Source organism: Arachis ipaensis, chromosome B07 (assembly GCF_000816755.2).
Source record: "Arachis ipaensis cultivar K30076 chromosome B07, Araip1.1, whole genome shotgun sequence".
Classification (NCBI taxonomy): Eukaryota; Viridiplantae; Streptophyta; class Magnoliopsida; order Fabales; family Fabaceae; genus Arachis; species Arachis ipaensis.
Window position 1 is genome coordinate 61493155 of NC_029791.2, and position 6152 is coordinate 61499306.

Here is a 6152-nt window from a genome sequence, read left to right on the forward strand (position 1 = left end):
CTATTGTTGAAGAGACGGATGACCACGAGGACGAACAAGAGAAAGTTGTTGAGAATGAACCCCGTAAGCTTGATGTAAAGGAAACTCAGCTCTTGGCAAAGAGTGAACTGAAGCCTCTTCCATCTCATTTGAAGTATGCTTTCTTAGAGGACAACCAAGAGTTTTCGGTCATTATTGCTAGTGAGCTTTCTAGTGAAGAAGAAGGGAAGCTCCTAAATGTTCTAAGAAAGTACAAGAAGGCAATTGGTTGGAGCCTAGTTAATATTGTGGGCATTGACCCTTGCAAGTGCATGCATCGTATCTTTCTCCAAAAGGGAGCTCGGCCGATTAGGCGACCGCAAAGGAGGCTCAACTCGACCATCCTCGATTTGGTAAAGAAGGAGGTCACTAGGCTACTTGATGCGGGTATCATATACCCAATTTCTGACAGTGAGTGGGTGAGTCCGGTCCAGGTTATTCCCAAGAAATCAGGCATCACTGCAGTTAAAAAGGATGATGGTGAAGTGGTCACCAAGAGAGTACAAAATGCATGGCGAGTGTGCATCGATTATAGAAGATTGAATGCCGCCACAAGGAAGGACCACTACCCTTTGCGCTTTATCGATCAGATGTTGGACCATTTGGCGGGTAAATCCCATTATTGTTTTCTTGATGGATTCACTGGTTATTTCCAGATTCACATTGCCCCTGAGGATCAGGAAAAGACCACATTCACTTGCCTTTTTGGCACCTTTTCCTGCCAAAGGATGCTATTTAGACTATGTAATACACCTGCTACTTTTCAGTGGTGTATGACAAGTGTCTTTTCCGATCTGATGAAGAATTGTCTGGAAGTCTTTATGGACGACTTCAGTGTTTATGGAGCTTCATTTGATTGTTGCTTAGAGAACTTGGCCAAGGTCTTAGCTAGATGTGTTGACACTAACCTTGTTTTGAATTTTGAAAAATGCCACTTTATGGTAAGATAAGGTATAATGTTAGGACATGTAGTATCTCATGAAGGTATTTCTGTAGACCCGGCCAAGGTCGATGTTATCACCACTTTACCTCACCCCTCATCTGTGAGGGAGGTCCGCTCATTTTTGGGACATGCAGGATTCTACAGGCGCTTTATTAAAGATTTCAGCAAGATTGCTTTGCCATTGTCGCGCCTACTCCAAAAAGATGTGGACTTTGAGTTCGACAGTGCATGTGTGAATGCATTTGAAGAGCTAAGGAGAGTTCTTACCACAGCACCGATTGTGCGAAGCCCCAACTGGACGCTATCGTTTGAGATAATGTGCGATGCGTCAAACCATGCTGTAGGTGCCGTGCTTGCACAGCGCGATGGTAAACTCCCTTATGTCATTGCTTACTCTTCTAAAACACTGGATGTAGCACAATTCAACTATACCACAACAGAAAAGGAACTCCTAGCTATTGTTCATACTTTAGATAAATTCAGATATTATTTGCTATGGTCCAAGATAGTGGTATACACGGATCATGCGGCTTTGAAGTACTTATTGACAAAGAATGAGTCAAAACCTAGACTCATACGTTGGATCTTGCTTTTGCAAGAATTTGACATTGAGATTAGGGACCGGAGTGGGTCTCAAAACTTAGTTGCGGATCATTTAAGCTGCCTTGAGAATTTAAAATTTGACCCATTTCCGATCGATGACTCGTTCCCATTGGATAGTTTGCATGCTGTGTCGGGTAGCTTTCCTTGGTTTGCACCAATGGCAAACTACTTGGTTGCAAAAATCTTCCCTCCTAACTTTTCTAAACACCAAAGAGACAAGTTAAAGAGTGATTCCAAATACTACATTTGGGATGACCGTCACTTGTGGAGGAGGGGAGTGGACCTAGTAATTCGAAGATGTGTCCCAAAATCTGAAATCCAACCATTTCTTGAAGCTTGCCATTCATCCGAATATGGTGGCCACTTTGGCCCACAAAGGACAGCTAAAAAGGTGTTAGATTGTGGATTCTGGTGGCCAACCTTATTCAAGGATGCTAACCAGTTCTTTGTGTCTTGCCATCAGTGTTAGAAGTCGGGAAACACGTCCCAAAGGGATGAGATACCTCAGCAACCTATGTTGTTCTGTGAGATATTTGATGTATGGGGCATTGACTTTATGGGACCGTTTCCCAACTCAAGTGGGTATCTATATATTCTGTTAGCGGTTGACTACGTGTCAAAGTGGGTAGAAGCAATACCTACCCACCTTGATGACGCCAACACCGTCATTTCTTTTATTAGAAATAACATTGTATGCCGTTATGGGTCGCCACAAGCAATCGTGAGTGACCAAGGATCCCACTTTTGTAACAGGAAAGTAGATGCACTGCTCAAGCGCTATGGGGTATTGCATAAGGTTGCCACTGCTTATCACCCACAGACCAACGGACAAGCGGAAGTGTCCAACTGGGAGATTAAGAGAATCTTGGAGAAGGTGGTCAATCCACAAAGGAAGGATTGGAGCCTCCAGTTAGGAGATGCACTGTGGGCGTATAGGACGGCCTACAAGACTCCGTTGGGGATGAGTCCTTTCCAGATCATCTATGGTAAGGCATGCCACCTTCCGGTGGAGATTGAGCATAAAGCCTATTGGGCGGTAAAGCAGTGTAACATGGATTTAACCAAGGCGGGTGTGGCTAGGAAATTACAGCTAGAGGAGCTCGAGTGTTTGAGGAACGAAGCATATGAGAATGCCCGGGTCTACAAGGAAAAGAATAAAGCATTTCATGACCATCACATCCGGAAGAAGGATTTTCAAGAAGGTGATGAGGTTCTCCTATACAACTCGAGGCTTAGATTCATGCCTGGCAAGCTCCGTTCTGGATGGGAAGGACCCTTCAAGGTGAAGGAGATAATGTCCTATGGAGTGGTGGAATTGTTTGATCCTAAAAGTGAAGCAACTTTCAAGGTGAATGGACATAGAGTGAAGAAGTACCATGGCTACAAGCTCCTAAAAGAGCTAGAGGTGTTCCTACTAATGGATGAACCTAGAGGAGGAGATGCTTCAGCGACTGACCGTCCAACTTAAGGACGTTAAAGAAAAGTGCTTGGTGGGAGGCACCCCACCGTGGTAAGATCTTCCTTGTGTATACCTTCTTGCTTTTAGCTCTAGATTTTTGTACATTATGTGACTTCTTGATGTTGTTGATTGCATAGGAATGCTAGTTTTGTTTATCTTGTTGGATAACTAGGATGTTCATATAGATTTCATCATTTTGTTATGGATGAATTATTGAAGTAGAGAGAATGCTATGTTTTGAATAGTTCATGAATTTGTGAGTGTTTTCTTGACTACTAGCCTAAACACCTGCCAAGAATATGTTAGAATAGCCCTTTTTATGTTGTTTAAAAAAAACGAGGAAAAAGGGGCATCTGCGCGCGAGTGCACTGCGCACGCGCCCCGGTGGTGCATTTCATACTCCTGGTCCAAAAACCCGAGAGTTATGCCCACCTTGTGCCCACTTCGTGCCAGGCACCCACACGCCAGCGTGCATGCCGCCTGCGCGCCCCCTGCAACTTGGACATCGACGCGCAAGCGCACTGTGCGCGCGTGCGTCGGTTGTGCAATATGAACCCCCTGGTACAAAAACCAGAGAGTTGTGTGATAAACCACTATTTTATGGTTTTATTTGTGCTAGTTTGAGTGGTTTTTATCAACTCTTTACTCACTTATTCATATAAATTGCATGGTTTTATATTTTCTTTCTTGATTTTGTGCTATAATTGAAAACATGCTTCTTTGGTCTTATATTTGCTAATATTAACCCTCTCTTATTACCATTCGATGCCTTGATATGTGCGTTAAGTGATTTCAGGATTTACAGGGTAGGAATAACTTGGAGGATGGAAAGGAAGCATACAAAAGTGGAAGGAATACAAGAAGTTGAAGGAACTGCAAAGCTGTCAGCCTGACCCTCTTGCACTAAAACTGTCAAAACTTGGCTACAGAGGTCCAAACGACGCGGTTCTAGTTGAGTTGAAAAGCTAACATCCGGAGCTTCGATTTGATATATAATATGCTATAGTTGCCTTGACTCTAGGCGACACGAGCGCGTGCTCTACGCAGACGTGTCGCAGTGACGAAAATCAGTGTGGCAGATTTCTTCTCCAGCGATTTCTGGGCTGTTTTCGACCCAGTTTGCGGCCCAGAAAACACAGATTAGAGGCTATAAAGTGGGGGAATCCATTAATTCATGAGGAGGTCTTCCATTATTCACTTTTCATAATTTATATGTAGTTTTTAGAGAGAGAGGTTCTCTCATCTCTCTTAGGATTTAGAATTAGGATTCCTCTTAAAGGATTTAGGATTATTTCTCCTCAATTTCCAGGTTCAATGTTCCTTTAATTTATGTTTCTCTTCTACTTTTATTTATTCTAATGCTTTTATTTGTATTTGACTTATGTTGCCAAATTGGCTTATGAACCATTCATGTTAGGATTTTCTTTTTTTAATATAAACTGAGGTATTTCAGATTTATGATTCTTATTTAGCTTTTTATATTCTTGGCTTAAATTGATTAATTGGTAACTCTTGAACTGTCAAACTCATCGTTGATTGATAATTGTTATCTTTGCTGATTGATCTAAATTCCTATAACTCTAGTCTTTCTTTAGGAGTTGACTAGGACTTTAGGTGTTAAATTGATTTATCCACTTGACTTACCTTCATAGTTAGAGGTTGACTTAGTGGGAGCAAAATATAATTCTCATCACCATTGATAAGGATAACTAGGATAGGACTTCCGAATTTTCATAGCTTGCCAAGAGTTTATTTACAGTTATTTATTCATTTTACTTGTCATTTAAATTACTTGTTCCTTACTTTCAAAACCCCTTAATTTACAAAACTCATAACCAATAATAAGAACACTTCCCTGCAGTTCCTTGAGAAGACAACCCGAGGTTTAAATACTTCGGTTATCAATTTTAAAAGGGGTTTGTTACTTGTGACAACCAAAACGTTTGTACGAAAGGATTTTCTGTTGGTTTAGAAGCTATACTTACAACGCAATCATATTTTTATGTTTCTTTACCGATAGAAAAACCGATCGTCAAAATGGCGCCGTTGCTGGGGAACTGCAAACGTGTGCCTTATTATTGGTTATTGTAAATATTTTTCTTTTATTTGTTTATTTGTTTTTATTTTTCCCTTTTATTTCTACTAGCTACTATGAATTCTCACCCCTCTCGCTTTGAGTTTGGTTCTAAATCTGTTGAAAGGAGTAGAAGCTACAACAGGAATATGCATCAAGGTCAGAGCAATCAAAGATGGATGGAGCCACGAGGACTTGATCAACCCTTTAGGCAATAACACCCTCCACAGTATCACAGACGAGGACCACTCTACAATGCATACCAAGCTGATAGACATGGTAGACCCCCTTGTAATTTCCAACAAGCCCCACCCTGTACTTATAGACCATCCTCTCAACGTAGATTTGAACCACCACACTCACAAGTTCCTTTTCACCATTCACCACCGTCTGACCCTTATCCACCACAATTCCAATCCAATTACTCCTAAGAACCACCACATTCTTATTTTGAACCCTCTTCCCCAACCAATGAACCCTCATACCCACCCCAACCTCCAATGAATGACAAACTTCGTGTTCTTCTTCAAGGGCAAGCGAGGATGCAAAGGGGCATATTGGAACTCACTACTGCCTTAACTAAGGTAGTAAATATAATAGCTTTCCGACATCTGAGCGCTCAAAATACTCCCATGGCTGCATGTGGAGAATCAAAAGAAGAGCATAGCATGAAGGAGACACTAGAAACTTCGGTGGATAATGAGGAACATGGCTTTGTATTGGAACAAGTGGAGGAAGCCATAATAGTTGCAGAGGAAGAAGTGGTTGAAGATTTAGGAGATGCAGAACCTCCATGGGAAAGTCAAGTTATAGAGCCTCCTTCAAAGACGTTCGAAATTGATGTTGAGGAGGGTGTACAACCTCCAAGACATATCATGGCTAAAGACTTTGAAGAGGTTGATTAAGAGATGGAGATTAAAGAAGAAGAAGCACAACCTCCCATGCCCTTGGAAAGCAATGAAGAGGAGATTGAATTGGAAGAAAGCTACCAAGAGGAAGAGGCTGAAATTGAAGATGCTTACAATGAGGTGGAAGTTGCCCAAGAAGAGCACAAG